The sequence below is a fragment of the Citrus clementina genome, unplaced genomic scaffold, assembly GCF_000493195.1.
Source record: "Citrus clementina cultivar Clemenules unplaced genomic scaffold, Citrus_clementina_v1.0 scaffold_5, whole genome shotgun sequence".
Taxonomy (NCBI): Eukaryota; Viridiplantae; Streptophyta; class Magnoliopsida; order Sapindales; family Rutaceae; genus Citrus; species Citrus x clementina.
The window spans coordinates 10,164,822-10,190,250 of NW_006262201.1; the positions used below are offsets into that span (position 1 = coordinate 10,164,822).

The following is a 25,429-nucleotide window of genomic DNA, read 5'->3' on the forward strand; positions in this document are numbered from 1 at the left end:
CCAAAGCCTCTATGTGTGTTTAGACGGGCCCCAAAGGCCTCTCATCTCATATCATTTATATCACTATATCTGGAGGGAAGGGTACTGTTTAATGATTTTAAAAACAATCATAATACTCATATTCTCATACCTCTTAACCATATTTTAAATCATACCACACATTTTAATATAATCTCAACACGTGAATAAAATCCATTTCGAGGGAATCACATTAAATCCAATTCGAGAAAAATCGCATTAAACCCATTTCGAGAAATCATTAAATCAAAACATTTAAAATGCTTATTCCGCAAACATGCTTACTATCATCGCTAACTATAAAAATAAGTTTTATATATTCCACTCACAGTGATGGTGTTCAGGGTCGGTTATCGTCCATGTCCGCAGTCCGGTTCTCGCTCGCGGATCCTCCTAAATCAAGGAAACGACATAATTATTTTCCATAAATCGGAATTCCGACTCAATATATGCCATAAACTCGAAACGAACATTTATCCATAATTTACAACTCCCGTGTCGATAAAATTACTAAAATGCCCTTGCCGGTGAACGGTCGCCGGAAATTGGTCAACGACGATGGGAAGCTTAGGTCTGCTAGTTCAGACCTCGGTGAGTCCAATGGTGGTGGCTGTGAGTCCCCACGCGCGGTACCGACGGCGGATCGAGCTTCCCAAGCCGTGAGCTTCCAAGTGGCTATTCGTCGGCAATCCGGCCGTTTCAGATGACGAGGTTGGTCGGAAAATGATTCTGGTGACGTGAGGAGTAGAAACCAGCTAGAGGTGTGCCCAAACTCTGGCAAAATCGACGGCGGCGAAAACGGGTCTTGGCCGCGACTTTTCAAGCTCAAACGCCGGCGTTCCAGTCGGTTTCCGGCGACGAGGATGGCAGGGTTATGATGGCCGGCTTCCAAGCTTCAGATTGGTACCAAGCTCGGCTGGTGAGGTGGCCGGAATCGTGAAATCCGTCCGGGTCAAAGTCGCGGGTCGGGTCGGGTTTCCGGGTAAAAAATCGGGTCAACTCTCTTTCTCTGTGTTACACGTGCATGTGTTTTCCTTTGTTTCCAACTTATTCCTTTGCTTATAAACTCCTTAACCGCCTCATGCCATTTTACAACCACAGGTGTTACAGTACCACCCTTAAACAATGCAAATTTGCTTTGACTCAAATAAGGTACCACCCTAATATAGATACAAGATTTTTCCTACCTTTAGATACATGATAAACATCAATATGAGTTAAAGTTTTTCCACAAGTGAACTCTAGTTGCACATTCCCTCTAATTGTTGCAATGGAGGAATTTCCCATCTAAAGAACACTTCAATCATCCATTGCTTTGTAAGATGTGAAAAGCCTACGATTCTTGTACACATACTTGATTGCACCGGAATCTATTCACCATGCATTATCATGTTCGAGAATATTAATCTAAGATATTACGGCCATAAATTTTGTCCACAAAATTTGTGTTCGAGCACTTTTTTTCTTTCTTAAGAAGCTGACAGTCATTTTTAAAGTGGCTAGGCTTTTCACATTGGTCACATGTACACCTTTCTTTTTTATTTTGTTGGTTTGATTCTATTTGGAATCAAATTTTTGCTTTTGGTTATTAATGCGGGTATTAGACTGCTTAAGCTCCTTCTCCTCCTCCACAACATTAATTTCAGAGGACATAGCAGTCTGTTCCTCAAGACTATTAAGTTTAAGTTTCTATTCAATATGAAGACTTTGCCAAGCCTTCCAGGCTAACTTCCTCTTTGTTATATTTAAGACTTTTTTCATAGTCTTTTCAAGAGGGGGGAAGTTTATCAATAATTGAAGAAATAATAATAAACTTATTACTTTTCATGTTGTGTTGGTTGAATTGATCAAGAATGCAAAAATCTCATTATATTGTTCAATCACAAGTCTATTATCAATCTTTTTAAAACTAAAAAAATTAGAAGTCAAGAATTTCTTACTTGTGGTGTCTTCCATCATGTACTAAGACTCCAATAAGTCTTATATTTCTTTTGCTGTGGATTTTGTTGTGGTACTTATGGAAACAAAGTACTAGACACGGCATTGTAAATGTGTCTTATGCACACGTAGGCATCTTGCTTCCACTTTTGCCACACTCGAGTTTCTCATTCTCACGTTCTTCAGGCTTTGATATTGTAAGAGCATTAACAACATTGAGGCTTGTCAACAAGAAATGTAATATTTTTTGCCAACGTATAAAAGTTGTGACCATAAATATTTATTTATTATTGATTTTGATGATAACAAACTTGATTAAGATTGATTAATCTCTTAAAAGCTCAAAATAATTTTCATATACTTTTAAATCATCACTCTCACTTTATATTCTATGGAAATATTTTTTGTTATTCTCATGTTAATGGTTTCAATTGAAAAAGCTTTGAGAATTTTGATAATAACAAATATTGTTTCAAATCCTGTAAATGGATCTATTTGATAAGTTTTATAAAGTGTTGGGTCATAGTATAATTTTATGAAGTTTTGGGGTCAAACTATTATTTTACAAAATAGTTCATTTTAGCAGTTACTGTAGAAAACGGCGATCCGACATCTTGATAAAGGCTCGCCGACATCGAACAGAACTGAAGATTAGCCTCTGGACACTAACAACAATCCGACAACTTGATAACGGCTAACCGACATTGCACAGAATTGAGGATTAGTCTCTGGACACTAACGGTGATCCCACATCTAGATAACGACAATCCGACAGTGTGCAGAAAGTCAATAACAGCTAGTTTTCAGCTCCAGCAATAAATAAGCTCAATCAAATTCAAACTAAAACGATTGCAACAATTATTATTGAGCAAAGTTATGAGCATACAACATTCATTGAGCCTTAAATTCTTGTATTCATCTCATTTACTCACACTTTGAATCTTCATTTGTAATCAAACACATAGTGTGAGAGAAATTTATTTTGTAACATTCTTTAAAATCAAATTGAGTGATTGTAAGTGTTGAGATACACTTGGGTTAAGAGATTAGGGATAATCTCTTGTTGTAAAGGTTTATTGACACCTTAAAAGTCAAGTGTAAGCATTTGAAGCCTTGGAGGCTTGCTTAGTAGAATCCTCAAGCCCGAAAAGCTTGGAGGCATGGACGTGGGAGAGGTTGGCCGAACCACGTAAAAATCCTCATGTTTGAATCTCTCTTACCTTATCTTTTTATATTGTGATAAATTTATTTGTTATTGCTTTAAATTCGTTTTATATTTGCATTGAGTTTTGCTTTAAAAATTGTATAATTTTTAGAATCTCAATTCACCCCTCCTCTTGGGTTGCATAACTAGAATTTCATTTGGTATCAGAGCCTTGTGCTTTTGTTAGGACGTAATCGTCTAGAGTAAAAGATCAATGGCAACCCTAAATGACTCAACCTTTAGAGAAGGACAATCTACAACTAGACCACCGTTCTTTGACGGTAATGACTATGCATATTGGAAAACTAGGATGAGAATCTATTTGCAAGTTTTAGATTATGAAATTTGGGAAGTTGTTTATGATGGTCCATTTATGCCTATGTTTAAAAATGAAGAAGGAGATGATATTCCTAAACCATCAAGTCAATGGAGTGAGTTAGAAAAGAGAAAGATGTCCTTAAACTCCAAGGCAATGAATGCCTTGTTTTGTGCTCTTGATAAGAAAGAATTCCATAGAGTATCTAGCTGTGAAAGTGCACAAGAAATATGAAATAAACTTGAAGTTGTCTATAAAGGGACAAATCAAGTTAAAGAGTCTAAAATTAGTAGATACACTCGTCAATATGAATTGTTCCAAATGGAATAAAATGAAAATGTGTATTCTATGTATATTAGATTTACGGACATAGTAAACACCCTAGGAACTTTGGGAAAAACTTTCTCAAATAGTGAGAAAGTAAAGAAAATCATTAGGTCACTTCCTAAGGAATGGAGATTTAAAAGGACTGCTATTTAAGAGGTCAAAAATTTAAATACTTTACCTCTTGATGATTTAATTAGCTCTCTTATTTCATATGAACAAGACTTAGCAGCTGAAAAAAGGGATGAGGAGAAGAAGAAAAGTATTGTTCTCAAAGCTTCAAAATTTAAGAGTGATGAGGAAAGTGAACCGGATGATGAGGAGTAGGCCATGCTAGCAAGGAGGTTTAGAAAATTCTTTAAGAAAACCGGTGAGCGAAGAAGATTTAGAAACTTCAAGAATCAAAAGGAGAAGAAAAAGGCAATCATATGCTATGAGTGCAAAAAGTTCGGCCATATGAGATCAGAATGCCCACTTCTCAACAAACTCAAGAAGAAAGTCATGGTTGCTACTTGGGATGATAGCGATGAAGATTCAAGTGATGAAGATGAATTGCATGAAGCATCAAACCTAACACTTATGACATAAGAGATGATGATGATCTCAATAAGGTAAGTGATCCTACCTATGATGAATTGTATGATGCTTTTAAAGAATTACATGAAGAGTTGATGAAAATTAGTAAAAAGAATGCATGCCTTAAAAAGAAAATACTAGAACTTACAAATGAAAGGGATGCCCTAGAAAAATGCAATAATGAGAAGATAAAAGAATTAGAATTAGAGAATAAAATGTTGCATGATAAAACTTTAGCTCTTAAAGGTAAACAAAGCACTTATGAACATGAAAAGTCACATGTGGATGAGTTAATGAAAGAGAATGAAGTGCTTAAGAAGAAAAATAATGAACTAAATGAAATTGTGCTAAAGTTTACAAATGGACAAAAGATGTTGGAAAATATGCTCAATTCACAAAAATGTGTGTTTGATAAAAGAGGTATTGGCTATAAGCCAAACTTGAAACAAAAATATTATAAGAACTACTTTGTGAAAAGTACCTCTATTAACAATCAAATTGTATGTCATCATTATAATCAAGATGGACACATGAAAAATATATGTCCAGTAAAAAGAAATGCATATTATGGTATGAAATGTATTTGGGTTCCAAAAGGAACCATTGCTAACATATAAGAACCTAAGAAGTTTTGGGTACCTAAAACTTAGAAACTTTTTCTGCAGGGATCAAAGAAAAGGAAAAATAAGTGGTTCTTGGATAGTGGTTGCTCAAGGCACATGACCAGAAACTATGCATGGTTTTCAAGTTTCACCAAAATTGAAAATGGTGGAGATGTTTCTTTTGGAGATAACTCAAAGGGAAAGATTCTCGGAGTTGGAAATGTCAGTAAAATTTCGTCAACTTTAATTGAAAATGTATGTTTAGTTGAAAACTTAAAACACAATTTGATTAGTATTAGTCAATTGTGTGACAAAGGTTATAAAGTTGTTTTTGATAAATCTAAATGTATTATTGAGAATGCATGTGATAACAAGATTTTATTTATTGGAAATAGATGCGGTAATGTTTATACCATTGACATAGAATGTGCATCCACTAATGATAAATGTTTTTCGGCTGTGCATGATGATAGTTGGTTATGGCATAGAAGACTAGGACATGCAAGCATGGATTTAATTTCAAAGATTTCCAAAAATGATTTAGTTAAAGGTCTTCCAAAAATTGGTTTTCAAGAAGATAAAATTTGTGAAGCATGTCAATTTGGTAAACAAATCAAAACCTCTTTTAAAAGCAAAAATCATATTTCTAGTTCAAAACTGCTTCAATTACTTCATATAGATTTATTTGGACCTTTAAGGTATGCTAGCTTGAATGGAAAATATTACGCTTTTATAATTGTTGATGATTTTTCAAGATACACTTGGTTATTATTCTTAACTAATAAGGATAATGCTCTTGATGCTTTTAAAGTACTTTGTAAGAAAATTCAAAATGAAAAAAAGGGTATGGTATTGCATGCATTAGAAGTGATCATGGAGAAGAGTTTGAAAACTATGCATTTGAAACCTTTTGTAATAATCTAGGCATTGTGCATCAATTTTCATCACCTAGAACTCCACAACAAAATGGAGTTGTTGAGAGAAAAAATAGGTCAATTCAAGAAATGGCTAGGATTATGTTGAATGAAAATTCCTTGCCTAAGTATTTTTGGGCCGAGGCCGTCAACACCGCTTGTTATGTTTTAAATCGTGTGTTGATTAGACCTAATCTTAATAAAACTCCATATGAGCTTTGGAAAGATAGAAAACCCAATATTGGTTATTTCAAAGTTTTTGGATGCAAATGTTTTATTTTGAACACAAGAGATAATCTTGGCAAATTTGATTCAAAATCCGATGTTGGTATTTTTCTTGAATATTTAAACTCAAGCAAAGCTTATAGAGTTTATAACAAAAGAACTCTAGTTGTAGAAGAATCGATGCATGTTACATTTGATGAATCTAACCCCTCTTCTACGGAGAAAGTTGTTGTTGATAATGATGCAGATGAAGACTTACAAAAAGAGTCATCAAAAGATAACCAAAATGATGCATCTCATGGGAATCAAGATGAGCAACATGAAAAAAAAAATGTAGAGCAAAATGAAGGTACTTCTCAATCACTCCCCAAAGAGTGGAGGTATGTTTCTTCTCACCCTAAGGATATAATTTTAGGAGATCCCTCACGAGATGTTACAACTAGATCATCACTTAGGAATACCTGTGAGCATAATGCATTTATTTCTCAAATTGAACTCAAATCCTTTGAGGATGCGGAAAACGATAAATCTTGGATTATGGTAATACAAGAGGAGTTAAATCAATTTGAAAGAAACAATGTGTGGGAATTAGATCCTAAACCGGAACATTAATCTGTCATAGGTATTAAATGGGTATTTAGAAATAAGATGGATGAATCCGGTGTGGTTGTAAGGAATAAAGCTAGATTAGTGGCTCAATGTTACAACCAAGAAGAAGGAATTAATTTTGATGAAACATTTGCACCCGTAGCTAGATTAGAATCAATTAGAATGTTGTTGGCATTTGCATGTTATAAAGATTTCATTTTATTTCAAATGGATGTGAAAAGTGCTTTCTTAAATGGTTATATTATGGAAGAAGTGTATGTAAAACAACCCCCTGATTTTGAAAATGAAAAATTTCCAAATCATGTTTATAAGTTGTTTAAAGCCTTGCATGGATTAAAACAAGCACCCAGAGCATGGTATGATAGGCTTAAAAATTTCTTATTAGAAAATAATTTTTCTATGGGTAAAGCGGATACTACTCTCTTTGTCAAACATAAGAACAAAGACATACTTGCTGTTCAAATTTATGTGGATGATATTATTTTTTATTCTACTAATGAATTGTTGTGTAAAGAATTTTCATCTTGTATGAGTAATGAATTTGAAATGAGTATGATGGGAGAGTTGAAGTACTTCCTTGGGCTGCAAATAAAACAAAATGAGAAAGGAATATTCATAAATCAAGCCAAGTATGTAAGAGATCTACTCAAACGATTCGACATTGATGACTGAAAGACAAAAAATACTCCGATGAGCACAACAACCAAGCTTGACAAAGATGAAAAAGGCAAAGAAGTAGATATCAAAATGTATCGAGGTATGATCGGATCTTTACTTTATTTAACTGCAAGTAAACTCGATATCATGTTTAGTGTACGTTTGTGCGCAAGATTTCAATCATGTCCCAAGGAATCCCATTTGCTTGCTGTTAAAAGAATTTTTCGTTATTTGAGTGGAACCATAGATATTGGCCTTTGGTATCCTAGAGGAACTCATATAGATTTAACTTGTTATTCGGATGCCTATTTTGCCGGTTACAAAGTCGATAGGAAAAGTACTAGTGGAACTTGCCATTTTCTAGGTCATTCACTTGTTTCATGGTTTAACAAGAAACAAATTCGGTTGTACTCTCAACAACTGAGGCAGAATATATCACCGCCGGGAGTTGTTGTGCACAAGCACTTTGGATGAACTTAGAGATTGTGGCATTAATCTTGAACAAATTCCTATTAAGTGTGATAATACTAGTGCTATAAATCTTTCAAAGAATCCAATTCAACACTCTAGAACCAAGCATATAGAAATTAGACATCACTTCTTGAGAGATCATGTTCAAAAGGGAGATATTGCATTAGAGTTTATTTATACGGAAAAACAATTTGCCAATATTTTTACAAAACCTCTTTGCGAAGATTAATTTTTAAAAATTCGGTATAAACTTGGGATGATGAAATTTTCACATTAACATTTCTACTCATGTTATTTAGTCTAATGAAATTGATTGATTGATTATTTGATGATTTTGCTTTAAGTGTTTGAGCATGATTAATAAGTGAGATGTTTATATTATTCATTGAATGTGTGTATGAATTAATGGTTGAAATTCTTACATGTTCATGAATTATGCATTGAACTGGCACTTAAAACATTTTGGATCAATGAAATGATCCTGAAATGTATTTATTTTAGCCAAATATTAAAATAAATGTGTGAAATCATAAGTTGTAGAAAACGGGTAATCGTTTTTCAAGCAGAAACCTTGCAAGTATTCTGGACGCTGTCGGTTCATCGACATTTCACTAACGGCTCGCCATTTTCATGAAAAATTTTGGGGAGCTCTCTGGACGCTGCTAGTTCGCCGACATTTCACTAACAGCTCGCCGTTTTCATGAAAAAATTTTGGGCAGCTCTCTGGACGCTGTCGGCTCGCCGATATCTCTATAACGGCTCGCCGTTATCACGCGATAAGTGAACAATCTTTTGTCTCCTTCTTCATTTCGTTCTTGCTCTCTCTCTCTCTCTCTCTCTCTCTCTCTCTCTCTCTCTCAAACCCGTGACTATACCTGTTTTCCTCTCTCAAATTCATCATTTTTTCTTGTCATTTTTCGCCAAATTGAAGTATTAAAAACCATCCTTATCATCTTTAGACCCTTTTTCACCGATTAAAACCGGTTTTCACTTCAAAAATTGAAAAATCCCAATTTAAAACCCTAGAACCAGCCGCACTACCTTTGCCAATATTGACCCGAATTTCTTCCATTTTCAATCACTTTTCAACTTGTAATCACTCTCTCGTCTCTCAAACTTCATTTCTACTGATTTAAATTTCTCCAAAATCATCAATGGCAGCAAGATCACAGTCACAGAGGCGTGCTCGAACCAAGCACACTGCCCCACGACGTTCCAGTCCAGGCCTCCTTCTCAGGACTTCGAGAGCCTCCATTTTTCCAATGCTAACTTTGCTCAGCGATTTCGTGACAAATTCATGGGCAAGCCGGTAACTCTCTCATTTTCTCTTAACATTGCAGAGTTTTCAGATATTTCAATTTGTGGTAGTAATATTACTCACATGCTTAGTCATTAGAATGAAGCTTTAAATATAAAAGAACCTGTTTATGAAAATCTTGTACGTGTATTTTATTCTAATATGGAACTCTCCTCTTCCCGACAAGTTGAAATTTATACATCCGTAAGAGGAGTTCGTATTGCGTTCAATGAGGCAGAATTATGTGGTATACTTGAAATTCATTATGTTGGCTTAGACATTTACACCATTAGGAAAGAGTTTGAATTTAGTGATTTCTGTTATGTGGATGGCGTACAGAACATTTGTAGACGTCGGGATCTTTCCGATGACCTCTGCTCTTTGCCCTTTAGGTCTCAACTTCTCCTTTTCCAGGTTCGCATACTTCATATCATTCTCCAACACATGGTCACCCTTAGACAGGGCCATACTGATGAGGTAACTAGGCTTGATGTTGGTTTATTAGATTCCCTCATCCGTAGACGACATGTGAGCTTATCTTACACTATCCTTTGTCATATGATGTCCACACCTAAAGTGACCAACCGATCCCTTCCATATGGCAGCATCATTACTAGGATTTTGAAATTCTTTAAAGTACCTATCACTAAGCCTGTTTATGTCGAGACCCAAAAGCTCGGTCGAGAGATTATGTCTGCGATCAGATTTTTTAAGAAGCATGGGAAGTGGGAAAAGACAACATCCTCTAAGAATGAAGACTAAAACGACTCGTCCCGCACTCCCAGGACGAGTCTATCTAAACTCGTATAATCGAATCGATATTAATTATGATATCTAAGAATTCTGTAAAAAATTCGGCAAAAATCTCCCCTATAAATAAAACATCCCTAAACCTGCAATTTAAAAAACAATATTTCCAAAATAACTCAATATCCATTCATCCTTCATAACCAACTTCTCAAGTCAACATATCAAATATCACCCAAATCATTCTAATATTAAAATATAATGGTTATCCTTAATTACAAAATATAACAAATAAATACAATTCGCAATATCCCAAATATCAAAATATTAAATCTACGACTCCTAGCACCATCACGTGGTCACAATTTTGAATCTAACTATCGTTGCTGGGTCGACTGATGTACCGACAAATCTCCTGTGGGGGGGAAAAATATAATAAAAACGGGGTGAACATAAAACTCAATGAGCTCAGTGAGTGCATAGTAATTTTTAAAAAATAAATTTATTTAAAATGATTTAATCTTTCTCAAATCAATTTCATCAAAATATCATAAGAACTTATATAAACATATTCAATTCAAATCATGCACTGAAATAACTATATTATATAAATTTGCATAAAATCAATGAAATCATAATACTTATAATATCAATTACTGAATACTAAAAACTATCACCAAACAAGTACTCAGGGGAATAGTCTCATCATATCCGGACCTCGACGGACGGGCAATCAGGGAACAATCATGCCCCGGAGCTACAATAGATAGATGGGGAAATCTCATCTCATATCTCATGTATCTCAACATCTGTATCTCTGTAATCATTATACTGCATGCATAAGCCCCCAAAAGGCAAAAGCGCCCAAACACACGGCCTAAAGCTTCTATGTGTGTTCAGACGGGCCCAAAAGGCCTCTATCTCATCTCATATGTATCTTTGTATTCATCTCGTATTATCTGTATCTCTGTATCTGGAGGGGAAGGTTACTATCCAATGATTTTCCAAACAACATTTATACACATGTTCATAAACATATAATCACATCTAAAATCTCATTTTTTTTTATTCAACATATCTCAAATCTACTCAATTCTAATGTCATGCGTTTACTCCAAAACGATAATAAAATCATTAATCAAACTCATTCTTAATAACAATAAATATCAACACATAGATAAAAATCAATTTTCTAGAAAATCATTAAATCGAAGCATCAAATACTTATTTATCAAAACATACTGCACTGTATCATAAAATCAGCATATACTATGAAAATAGGTTTTGTATATTCCACTCACAGTGACGAAGTCCAGACTCAGTATCAACAACGCCCGCTGGTTGATTCTCGTTCGCGGATCCTCCTAATCAAGGAAACGACATAATCATTCTCCGTAAATTTGAAATACAACTAATCTTACATAATAATTCTCGAAACGAATATCTATCAATAATAAACTATTCCCGCATGCACAAAATTACCGAAATACCCCTACATGCCAAAATTCATTATTTTACCAAAATTATCTTCAGAATCTTCAATTACTAAATTGTCTTCAATTCAGATCACGAAATTACCACAATGTCAGAAATTACGAAATTATCCTTGGCACGTAAAATCACCAAAATATCCTTAACAACTTAAATTACCGAATTACCCTCAAAATCTCAAATTACCTCGCTGCCCTAACCTAAAATTACCAAATTATCCACTGATTCCATAAATTACAAATTCACCCTAAAGTTTTATGAATTTACCGAATTGCCCCTGCCAATCAACGGTGACCGGACTTCAGTCAACGACGACGGGAAGCTTATGTCTGATAGTTCAGACCTCGGTGAGTCCAATGGTGCCGACGGTGATCTCCCACGCGCGGCGAAAAGCGGTGGATCGAAGCTCCAAAATATGTGAGATTTTCGATGGTCGTTTGCAGCAAAGACGAAATCCCTGGTGGTCGTGGTCAGTCAGAAAGTGATGAGTGTAAGTTGAGGAACAAGATCAGAATGGTGGCGTGCTAAAAATCCAGCGGGATTAACGGCGGCAAAAACGGGTCTTGGCCGTAAATTTTCGAGCTCAATCGCCGGCTTTTTGGTCGGTTTCCGGTGGTGAGGATGGCAGGGTTATGACGGTCGGCTTCCAAGCTTCAGATTGGTACCAAGCTCGGCCGGTGAGGTAGCCGGAATCGCGAGATCCGTCCAGGTCAAGGTCGCGGGTCAGGTGGAATCCGGGTCAAAATCAGGTCAACTCTCTCTCTCTCTCTCTCTCTCTCTCACGTGCCCCTCTTTCTTTCCTTTTTTGGAAACCAGCTTCTCCTTTCCATTTATAGAAATTGGCTTTTTTTTTTTGCACTTAAGCTTAATACAATTAAGTTTATATCGGACCCGTGACGAAAATAAAATCCGACTACTCGAGCTTTTAATCGCGCTCAATTTATCTCGATTTAATGTTGTGACAATTAATATCGAAGAGGAAAAATTAAATCATACACTTAATTAGAAAAAATCAAAGTGCATATGTTACAAAGACACTTTTATTGCTCCAGAGGATGATTGCATGCTAAATGATGTCTATTTCGAGGATGAGTTACCTGACTTCCGCCTTGGGGCTAGACCGCGTGCCCCTCGCTGAGCAGCAGTAGCATCCGCAGTAGCTTCCTCTCCGGATGATGAGCCAGCCGAGCCAGCCGTCCCTCTTGCAGCATCTTCTGCTTCCGAGGGCCGCTTTCAGCAGCTCTTCGACAAGGTGGATACACTCTCCCAGTAGCAGCAGCAGCAGCAGCAGCCTTAATATGATTTTGTGACTTTTCGACGGCAGATATTAGATCAGCAGAGGGAGTTACTTGCTGGACAGCGCCGCATTCTTGGTCACCTTGGCTATGTTCCCGATAGTTCCTCTTCACCGCCCCCATCTTAATTTTCTGCCCCTATGATTTTCGCACAAACATTACTCATTTCATGTAGTTTGTTGTGGTACTTTTTGTTTTTTTGTTTTTATTGTGCTTGTGATGCTTTTATGATGTTTTTATTGGATATGTGAATTTTATTTATGTAACGACTCGCCCCGACCTCCACAGGGCGAATCTTACTGATAGATGCTTAAAAATAAAATAATAATAATCCTTTTACAATCCATAACAATTATATCCTTGAAAATACAAATATAAAATGCAAACTGCAGTGGAAGAATTTAAAATTCATGTCAAACCATCTATTTCCTCCATTCAAGTCCTTCTCGACGATCATCACGAATCAATCCTGATTTACAGAAACTGAATCACAATAAACTATAATGAGTACCAAACTCAGTAAGTAAACTAGTTTTGAATGACGTGCCATGATATTCGAAAACATCATAAACAAATCATCGAAATCTCATTCTGTCTTTCTCAAACTTTCACATTCTCTTTCAAACCACTTACTTGAGCTACCTTCATTCGATTATCGCTTAGTAGGACACTCCCTTAACTTTCATAACTTTCATACTCTTTGGGCTTCTCGCCAATGCGTCCTTCGCCCACTCATCTCATAACTATATAAACATCTAGAGTGTCTTCTACTAAGCCAATAACGAATTCAAGCATCCAAGCTAAAACTGTAAAACAATCTTTCTTTCTACAAATTCCATTTGGCTAAAATTCACTTTCTCATTTTATAGAAAACATAATGCATTTCGTGCTCATGCCAATGAAATATTCACACATACGTATGCCCATGTCCATAAACACACATAACAACACATCGTATAAACACATGGATAGAACATATAAATCAATATCCGTACATATATAAAAATAGACTTTCCCAACATGTCAAACATATATATTGTTTATTGTGATTCGTTTGGAAATCTAGTTTACTTACCTCCTGGTATCCTCGATTAACAAATACACATCGATATCATCGGCCTAAAAATAAAAAAAAAATACTCTCATAAGAATAAAATTAAACCATAATCATAAACTCCAATATTCTCAAATTCCTCAATATAATCACATTCCATACTTAACCTCAAATAATCTTAATTTAAATAATAAATCATCAAAATACTCATAATTCTTGAAATTATGAAATTACCCTCAAATATCAAAATTACCAAAATGCCCTTGAATTCAATATTACCAAAATACCCTCAAATATCAAAATTACCAAATTAACCAAAATCATAAATTACCAACTTTATCCTTAATTTCAGCAATTACTAAAATACCCACAAAATCTAAAATTACAAAATTGCCCTTAGATTGTGAAATTACCGAAATACCCTTGCCGGTCAACGGTCACCAGAATTCAACCGACGGCAATGGGAAGCTCAGAACTGAAAGGTCAAGCCACACTGAGTCCAATGGTTGCGGTGGTGACCTCTCACGCGCGGTGATGGCTCCGGATCGAGCTCCCAAAGTCGTGAATCCTTCAACGGCCAATCAACGGCAAAACGACGTCCCCAACGTCAGTGGTTAGTCGAAAATGGCAGAAGGAACAAAACCCAAGTGATGGCTTCACCGGAAACCGGCGAAATCACTGCGAATCAAGGCGGCGATTCCACTGAACTTCAAAGCTTCGATCGGTGGCTTTCCGATCGATTTCCGGCGGCAAGGACGGTATGGATACGTTGCTCGTCTCTCAAGCTTCAAATCGGTACCAACCTTGACCGGAACGGTGGCTGGAAATGGGAGAACCGGTCGGGTCGTGCTCTCGGGTCAGGTTGGATCCGGTTCAGTTTCTCCTCTTTCTCTCTTATCTTCTCTCTCTCAATTTATAAGGGTGGTCAACATGGTCAAAATCGGGTGTGGGGTATTACAATTTATGATTTCGTTGATTTTGATGATATGTTTGGTTGTTGTTCATGATTATATTGAATTTATTAGAATGGAGGTTAGTTGATAAGTTGGAATGTATATATGGGGGTGTTTTAATTATTTGTATTGTTGAGAATATGTTCATTTTTAAAGGAAAATTTTGTCGAAATGTTTTTAATATAGGTATTGTCTGAACTCCTCTTTTTTACTCTTTTCGCGCTTATTTTTTTTTTTGTTATGAAGGAGGAGATAATTAACCAATTCAATCTCTGGTGGAGCAGAAAGTTAGCCCGAGACGGTGACGGCTATTGGGATTTCTTTAATTTGCAGCATAAAAGCATTTACATTGACATTGACTCAAGGGTAAAAATTAAATATCTCATGTAGCATAAGAAGAATGCAAAAAATGCTTGAATGAGCATTCTGACTGAATACACAAAAGCTACTTTCCCTTGAGCAATTTCGCAACAAAAGAAAATGTAAAATTTAGCATTTAAATCTAACATCAAATGGCTGATGCCATCGTTTCCATCCCTTGGGGAAACTGAATTCCTCTATGTGATATTACTGTCTGGAGCGGCTCTTATCTCAGGCAACTTGAGATAATTTAGGCGGTTGTTCAGGGCTCCACATTTAACCTAGGACTCCATTATAAATGAAGGTTTCTAATTTAATTCCTAAATTATAGTTATTAATTATTGATTTATATTTATTATTTATAACTATATTTTCCATAAACAAACTACTAGATTCTTACAAAATCCCCTTTTAACAATATAATTAACAATTTTAATCCATTTATTTCCTCCATATATTTCATTTAAAACTCTATAAAGGCCACATCTTTTTTAAATTATTATCCATTAATATCTTTTTCCAATTAAAAAAAAAACACAAAACCTTCATTGCTTTGGTGAAAAAACTGCTTTCTCTACCTTACTTTTTGCATAAGGAAGAAAAGAAAATCAATTGTTTTACTTTCTTTTGATCATTGTTGCTCAAAGCCTCAATCCATCAAAGTTAAATTTCTCAAATTTTCAGGTTTTATCTTCCGATTCTCTTATTAATTAATTGTGTTATTTAGGTGTTTTTGTTTCTTTGTAAAAATATTATTCTGCTCATAGGTTGTTTGCTTTTAATTATCTAGCATAATTGTTTGCATGATTACTCTTGTTTCCTTAGAAAAAAAAATGTCTACTAAAAACTATGCATCATGATACAAAAAACTTCATAAAAGGAGAAGAATAGAAAAGTTAGCTTAATCTAAAAATGTGCTATTGATAAAAAATTATTTAAGATCAACCATGTCATAGGAAAGATTAAATAGGTTAACTATATTATCTATTGAGAAAGATATTAGGGGTGTTCACGGATTGAATTTTACGGATTGTACATCGATCCATATCCGATCCATGATTTTGCGAATTATAATTTTTCAATCCAATCCAATCCACGGATTGATAAAATTCAATCCAAATCCAATCCATACATCTGCGGATCGGATGCGGATTTGACTCAATCCATATCCAATCCATATGTCTGCGGATCGGATGTGGATTTAACTCAATCCATATGCAATCCACCATTTTCCGCATTAGTTTTCGAATTAAAAATTTTTAGTTCTCTCCAACTAATGAAATAAAAAAATCTAATATAAAAATAATTTTGCTACCAATTAAATTTAAAATTGAATAAAATTTAAATAAATTAATTGTTTAAATAAAGCTAAAATAATACATTTAAAGTTTCAAAATATAACACATCGAGACTAATTATTCAAATAAAGTTACAATAATACGTTCAAAGTTTCAAAATATAACACACCAAGCTTAATTATTCAAATAAAGTTACAATAATATGTTAATATAACACCGAAATTAATTGTTCAAATAAATCCACAATTAATTGAAATGGCGAAATTTTGGAAACCAAACACAGTCTGATCCCTCACCAGGGCTGTTGCGCCTGTCGAAAAGTAGTGATTACGAAGCCATCCACGATGGGAACCAGGAGAAGCTGTACGGGTGGCGATCTTGATGGTTGTGATAGTGAAATTGTTTAGTTGGAACCAGTGAATGTGAAGTGGCTCGATGGACTTGGGAAAGAAGATGGCTTGCTCTTGCCAGAATCGCACGGCCGATGTCCTTTAAATCCGTGTCGAGAGTGTATCCAACCCGTATTGAGTGTTGCTAGTGTGTGTGACGGCGGGGAAGTTTAGGGTTTTTTGTTTGCAAATTGTTGGTGACTTTGCGATATGTTACTTTGCTTTTGCTAGTGTGTGTGACTTTGCTTTTATTTTGTTTTACAATTTTTACAAGTTATATTTGTATATTTGTATATTTGATTATTTAATTATTTTTCATTTTATATTATTATTGGCTAATGGTTAAGATATGTTATAGTGCTTAGTAACTATGTAATGTCACATTTATAATTTTTTAATTAAATTTATAATAATTTTTTAATTATATATATATATATATATATATATATATATATATATATATATATATATTTTGCGGATTCACGGATTTCTGCAGATTTACAGAAGTAAATCCATATCCAATCCATCGACTGCGGATTTTTAAATTTTCAATCCATATCCAATCCACGGATCGGATTCAGCGGATCGGACGGATTGAGCGGATCGGATTGGATTCTGAACACCCCTAAAAGATATATTAGCAAAGTTAGAATATAAAAAGTTGATTAATAATTTTGCATCTCAGAAAGTTAGAGAAATTTATTTTAAATAAATAAAACTTTAATAAAATTAATACACATATTTCACCTCAAATTTTTTGGAAGGTCTAATTAAATCAATTTATTTAAGATGTTAAATATGATTGAGCCGCCCTGAAATTGTAGTAAGATAGAAAAGTGAAATAGACAGAACACTTGGTCATACGTTAAAGATGCGACGAATTTGAGAATATTTATTATTATGTGCCAAATTCCCAATGAGTGGGAATTTAAAAAAGTTAGTGCAAAACATGTGTTCATCGGTGGAGTAGAATCAGGGAAATTAAAGATGAGCATAATTTTTGCATCCAAAGCCAAATTCCCCCAGGTAGAGAGTGGGGACTCCTTTGCATAAATGTTGATAAAAGTTTGACTAAGATCTTATTAGAAATTAATATATTATCTCTCTACATATTTCTGCACGAAATAACATGCAGATATAGTATTTAGGTTATTGTTAATAGTTTTACAATAATAAAAATCATTTTGTTAGATCGTAAAATGTCGTATTCACACTCTATTTTGTGCAAAAGTCTGCGAGAAAGGATTTCAGATTTGCCTAATGGTGAAGTTGGGAACTTGCTTTTTTTCTAGGCTAAAAATATTTCAATAAATTCTGATCGTGGAGACTAACAAGAGTTTTTTAGTCATATATATTTATTTTTTAGGGACTAATATGAATATTACTAATTTTATCGAGATTATTAAAAAAACAATGCGCTAATTTACCAATATGATTTCTCCAATCTTTTTTCTTTTCGTCATTTATTCCTTTGTGAATTTGAGTTAATGCTTGATATTATTTTTGTGCTCATTTTTTAAAGTAGAAGATTATGAAAAAGTGACACACAAAAAGCATAAAAATCATTATTAGATCCAAATTTGTGCTATTTTCATACATAACTTGAGAATATTTATAATTGCGCATCACAACTAGTGGAGTAGAATCAGGGAAATTAAACATTCTACAATCATTGACGTGCGGGGTGGGGATAAGCATAAACTTTTTCTATGCTGCATAAAAGAATGCAATAACTCCTTTTCTTTCAGTATTCTCGCAACAAAAGCACATCTAATAACTCTTTAGAATTCTCGTTTTCTTTGCCACAATGGTTGAAGCAATCATTTCCTCTGTCCTAGAGCAGCTGATCTCTGCTGCGGCTGATGAAGTGAAGGTGAGGCTTTTTGTGACTGATGTCCCACAGCAAGTGATAAATCTTACCAGAAATCTTCAAGACATTCGCGCTGTGCTGGAAGATCCAGAGAAAAGGCAAATGCAGCACCACAAAGCTGTTACTTTTTGGCTGGATCAGCTTAAAGACGCATCTTACGACATGGAAGATGTGCTGGAGGAGTGGACCACTGCAAGGCTCAAATTGCAGATTGAGGGCGTTGATGATGACAATGCTCTTGCTCTTGCTCCTTATAAGAAGAAGGTACGTTCCTTCTTTTGTGCTGTATCAAACTGCTTTGGTAGTTTCAAACAACTCTGTCTTCGTCATGACATTGCTGTCAAGATTAGGGGAATCAATGAAAAGCTAGATGATATTGCCTCCCAAAAAGATAAGTTTAACTTTAAATTTGTTGAGAATGTGAGTAACAATGTTAAGAAACCAGAGCGAGTGCGAACCACCTCCTTGATTGATGAGGGAGGGGTTTGTGGTAGAGTTTATGAGAAAAATGAACTCTTAAGCAAGTTGTTGTGTGAAAGTAGTGAATAAAATGAAGGCCTTCATGTCATCTCACTAGTTGGGTTAGCGGGTATTGGTAAAACCACTGTTGCACAACTAGCCTATAATAATGATAAGGTGAAAAGAAATTTTGAAAAAGTTATATGGGTGTGTGTATCAGACACTTTTGAGGAGATTAGGGTCGCCAAAGCAATCATTGAAGGTTTAGGCGAGTTAGAGTCAGCTTCTAGTTTAAGCGAATCCCAATCTCTTATGAGCCATATCCGTAGATCAATTGAAGGAAAAAAGTATTTTCTTGTCCTAGATGACGTGTGGGATGGGAATTACAAAAAATGGGAACCATTCTTCCTTTCTCTAAAGAATGGTCTCCACGGAAGTAAAATTTTGGTTACCACACGTGATGTGTCAGTCGCACGTATGATGAGATCAACAAAGTCAGATATTATCTTCATTAAGCAATTGAGTGAAGAGGAATGCTGGTCATTGCTCAAGCAGTTTACATTTTTCGGTCGTTCTTTTGAGGATCGTGAAAATTTAGAACTAATCGGGCGCAAAATTGCACGCAAGTGCGAAGGCCTGCCTCTTGCTGCAAAGGTAATAGGGAGTCTCTTGCGCTCTAAAAGTACAGTAAAAGAGTGGCAAATAATTTTAGATAGTGAAATGTGGAAGGTAGAAGGAGTTAGGGATTGGACTCCTATGTCGTTGAGTTATAATGATTTGTCGTCCCATTCTATGGTAAAACAATGTTTCTCATATTCTTTCATCTTTCCAAAAGACTACAATATGTATAAAGAGGAACTAATTTCACTATGGATGGCTCAAGGTTACCTTAATGCAAAAGAAGACGAAGAGATGGAGATGATTGGGGAATTGTATTTCAACATTTTAGCAACGCGCTCTTTCTTTCAAGAGTTTAAGAAAGACGATGATGAGGATGAGATTATAAGTTGTAAGATGCATCACACAGTACATGATTTTGCCCGACGTGTAAGCAGAGAAGAATGTTCGTGGGCAGAAATTAATGGTTATTTGTCGGTAGAAATTAATGGTAACAAAGAATCAGTCATAAGCTCTATTGATGACAAAGTCCGTCACCTAGGATTAAATTTTAAAGGAGGAGCTTCATTTCCTATGTCCGTTCTTGGACTTAATAGATTGCGTACCCTCTTAATTTATGACGAAAGTCCTTCCAATCCGTCTCTTAATAGTAGCATCCTTCCGGAGTTATTTAGTAAATTGGCATGTTTAAGGCCATTAGTTATAAGGCAATCGTTCTCACTTTTTCGTCCTAGCCCAAATTTCATTAGAGAAATTCCAGGAAATGTTGGAAAATTGATACATTTAAAATATCTTAAGTTGTCTAGACTACGTATAAGGAGACTATCTGAGACTTTGTGTGAATTATATAATTTACAAAAGCTAGATATTAGGTGGTGCCGAAATCTTAGAAAATTGCCTGGGGGGATTGGGAAGTTAATGAACATGAGGAGTTTACTGAATTTAGGCACTGTTTCGTTGAAATACATGCCAGTAGGGATTTCCAAATTAACCAATCTTCGAACATCGGAAAAGTTTATGGTGGCTGGAGGTGCTGGTGATAGCAGTAGGTGTAGCCTTAAATCTCTGAAAAATCTTCAACTCCTTCGAGAATGTGGAATAGAAGGGCTAAGTAATATGTCACATATAGATGAGGCCAAGAGATTAGAACTCGACAATAAGAAAAACCTCCTTCGTTTTCGTCTTGTGTTTGGTGAAGTTGTAGGTGGGGAAGGTGAAGAAAGGAGGAGGAAGAATGAGAAAGATGAACAACTTCTTGAAGCCTTACAACCGCCTTTGAATGTACGGGAATTAGAAATTTTGTTATACGGAGGCAACATTTTTCCCCAATGGTTGACTTCACTAACCAATCTAAGGAATTTACATCTTCACGGGTGTCTTAACTGTGAGCATTTGCCTCCTTTGGGAAAATTGCCTCTGGAAAAGCTCGAACTATGCAGCTTGAAAAGTGTAAAAAGAGTGGGTAATGAGTTTTTGGGAATAGAAGAACTATGCAACTTGAAAAGTGTAAAAAGAGTGGGTAATGAGTTTTTGGGAATAGAAGAAAGTAGTGAGGATGGCCCATCTTCATCTTCATCGTCATCATTGGTTATTGCCTTCCCCAAATTGAAATCACTCGAAATTACAGACAAGAATGCATTGGAAGAGTGGGATTACAGGATTACAAGAAAGGAAAACATTTCCATCATGCCATGTCTCTCTGTCTTGCGGGTTTATCTTTGCCCCAAATTAAAGGTGCTGCCGGATTACCTTCTTCAAACGACGAAAGTAGTGAGGATGGCCCATCTTCATCTTCATCGTCATCATTGGTTATTGCTTTCCCCAAATTGAAATCACTCGAAATTACAGACATGAATGCATTGGAAGAGTGGGATTACAGGATTACAAGAAAGGAAAACATTTCCATCATGCCATGTCTCTCTGTCTTGTGGGTTTATCTTTGCCCCAAATTAAAGGTGCTGCCGGATTACCTTCTTCAAACGACGACACTGCAGAAATTGAGGATCCTTCAGTGTCCAAGTGTGGAAGAACTGCCCATTCTAGAAGACCACATCTTTCTTCCATGTCTTTCTTCCTTGCGAATTGAGTATTGCCCCAAATTAAAGGTGCTGCCGGATTACCTTCTTCAAACAACCACGCTGAAGGAATTAAGGATGGAGGGATCTCCTCTTCTGCAAAAACGTTATGGAGAGGGGAAAGGAGAAGACTAGCAGAAGATATCTCACATTCCCCACATCATGCGGTCAACATAAGATATCACTCGCCGGTAATTTCTCCTCCTCCTCTGATTTACTCTGTTGTTGCTTGCAATGAAATTAATAAAAAAAATTATATTTCGAATTAAAATTCTATAATTATATGCAATGTTTTCTACTATTTTGATTTGCTTATTGAATTTAACTAGTTACTTCAACCATTAATTTAATGGGTCATTCTATGATCCTGTTATAAAAATTATAGAATCAATCATGGTATAAATATGTATGGTTAAATTTAATCAATAGTTCATAAAGTTACAAGTTAGTTAGGATAAGTTAGAATAATACTTTGATTTGAGTTATTTAAAATTTAAACTTCCTAACTATTAAATCTGTTAAACTTGTTTTCTAAAGATTAAATAAAAAAAAAAAAACAGGTGTAGTATGATTAAATTTCTATATTTTCTTTTAAAAAATATGTAGTCTTTGTAAAATTTCAAACAACATCATAGAAAATCCTAATGTAATTTATTTTTTAATGTACGAAAATTTGTTATGTGTAACTTCCTGAGAGACAAAATCTCTGTGATATATTTGCAGTAACGTTGAAAACTAAATTATCAATTTTATCTTGTATAATGATAATCTTACTTTTTTATATGTAATTTATGTAACATTAATTCTTTAAAGTAACCGTGTAATTGTTTTTACAACATTAGCCCACTTTGTTTTATTTCGTACGAGTGTAATTATGTTCACCAGTTATTCGAGGAAATGTCGGAACTACATTTGGTTTTAATAATGCAGACAAGAGAGCAGGACTATGAAAATGAAAAATTTAGCGAAAGGATTGCTAAAATGTTCTGCTGGTAATTCTCTTGCTTTGTTTTATAAAATTTCATTTCCATCTTCATCTATTGATATCTTGTTGTGTATAAACAAGAACAGAGAAGTAAAGATATATCAAAATTTACTATTACGATGATGTTAAAGCAAGCTCAATGTCACGGGATCAGTGTTTTGCGTAGCTAACCCGTGTGGCACTTAGACAACTTTGCTGAATGCTGCTACGTAAGCCTTGAGATTCTTGAACTAGAGAAGAGAGCAATGGAGCCGAATAAGAGAAATTGTATTGCACAAAAGAGAGATTACAAGAATGCTTGAGTTGCTTGCTCAATGCTTGTTGTGTGTACAAATGCCTATTGCCATCCCATATTTATAGTGGAGGCTTGCCAAGCTCTAGAGATTCTAGAGAAATCTACCAACTATCTAGAATTTACATGTGCTGGAAATGCATAGAGAATTCTAGAGTATTTACAAGCTCAATGTGCTAGAGTTGCCTAGAACTTTCCGAAATTGGGCCAAGCTAGCACTCTTGGCCTTATGTTGGGCTCTTGGTGAGCAAATTGGGCTAGCGAATTGGGCGGTCCGCAACATCCTCCCCCACCTAAGCTCGCGGCGTCCTCGTCGCGATCTCGTGCTTGAAATTCTTGATGTGTTCAACGAATTGCCACAATCCTCTTCACGTTCCCAAGTGGCTTCGCTTTCGAGGAGGTTTTTCCACTTTACCAAGTACTCGCTATGTGCTGGCACGCCCCTCCTCGAAACCACGCGGTCCGCAATGATGTAGTCCACATCTTTGTCGAACGCGGTGACAACAGCGGTTGGCGCGCGCCTCGATTCTCCACGACTTGGGTCTCCCATGTCTTCGTGATATGGCTTGAGAAGGCTCACATGGAAGACCAGATGGATCTTGAGTCTTGGTGGAAGTTGGAGTTGATACGAGACGTTGCCCATACGTCGAACAACTCGGAAGGGTCCCTCATAGCGCCTCACTAACCCCTTGTGGACTTTGTGCAATGTCTTGAATTGTTGGGGTAGGAGCTTGATCATGACTTGATCACCTTCCTTGTACTCAACATGCCGTCTCCTTGTATCCGCCCATTTCTTCATTTTCCTCGCGGCTTTGTCGAGGTAGGCTCGCTTGATATTTCCTTCCTCATGCCATTCGCGGGCGAGCTTGTGGACTTTTTCCTCCGTAAGTCGAGGCTATGGCGTTGGGGGTCATGGGCTGGAATCCCATGATGATCTCGAACAGACTCTTGCCCGTAGCCTCACTTCGCTGCAAGTTATAAGAAAATTGGGCAATGTCGAGTAGTTTCGCCCAATCCCGCTGATGAGCGCTCACATAATGCCTCAAGTACATCTCGAGGAGGCCATTAATGTGCTCGGTCTGCCCATCCGTTTGCGGGTGGAAGCTTGTCGAGAACTTGAGATCGGTCCCCAACATCTTGAAGAGCTCCGTCCAAAAACGCCCAGTGAACCGAGGGTCTCAGTCGCTCACAATGCTCCTTGGAACTCCCCAAAGCTTCACAATATGCTTGACGAATAGGCGGGCTGCCTCGTCCGCTTTGCAATCGACTGGTGCGGCAATGAATGTGGCGTACTTGCTGTATCAGTCAACAACGACCATGATGCTTCCGCAACCTTCGGACTTGGGCAGCGATGTGATGAAGTCCATGGAGACACATTCATCCTCTACCACACATCAACATCAACATCAACATCACCACTATCATCACCTTTCATTGGACCCCACATCCTCAAGCCCATCACAACTGTCCATAACCTCACTCTCCTCCTCCTGTCCCTCATCATGGCCGTTGGTTGCACTTTCTCCATCATCCTCCATTTACCCCACCTCCGTTACACCCCTGTTTCCCCCTACCATTTCTCCGTTTGGCCCTCTCTTCTTCTACGCTTACATCTTCTACCTCTCCAAAATACTCGAATTCTTAGACACCCTTTTGATCATTTTGTCAAACTCCGAACAACGGCTCACGTTCCTCCACGTATACCACCATGCAACCGTCGTTGTAATGTGCTTCCTTTGGTTACAGACGAAGCAGTCTTTGTTTCCTATTGCACTTGTCACCAATGCAAGTGTGCATGTGATCATGTACGAGTACTATCTGTTGTGTGTGATGGGGTTGCAGCCAAAGTGGAAGAGATTGGTCACTGATTGTCAGATTGTTCTGTTTGTGTTTGGTTTTGTTGTTTCAGTTTTGATATTGTATTATCATTTCACGGGTCTTGGTTGCTTTGGGATTTAGGGTTGGTGCTTCAACGCTGTGTTTAATGTGTCCCTTTTGGCACTTTTTGTTAATTTTTATTCGAAGAGCTATGCTAAGAAAAAGAAGTAGGGATGATTAAAACAAATAGTTTATTGTCCCTTTTGGCACTTTTTGCTAATTGGTTGAATGCAATTGAAGATATCCTTTCTTTTTATTAAAGGGGGCTCTTCAGAGAGAGCTAGACAGGAACAAGACGGGGTTGAATAAATCCAAACATGTCTTGTGAAATAATAGAATAAATACCCACAGACTGGTTAGGGAACAAGTGTAAACCAACAGGAATTGAATGAGCCATATTAGCCATGAAGTCCGCAGCTGAATTCGCTTCACGATAGATGTGAGTGATAGAAACTTGCCAATTTCTACTTAGTAACTCTCGGATAGCCACAATTAAGGCATAGAAAGCATTAGG

At 36.2% G+C, this 25,429-nt stretch overlaps 1 pseudogene; it reads left to right on the plus strand.

The window, feature by feature from the left end:
- The window catches only part of LOC112097890, a 31,123-nt pseudogene extending 6,037 nt beyond the window's left edge, over positions 1-25,086 (plus strand).
- Positions 25,087-25,429: the final 343 nt, after the last annotated feature.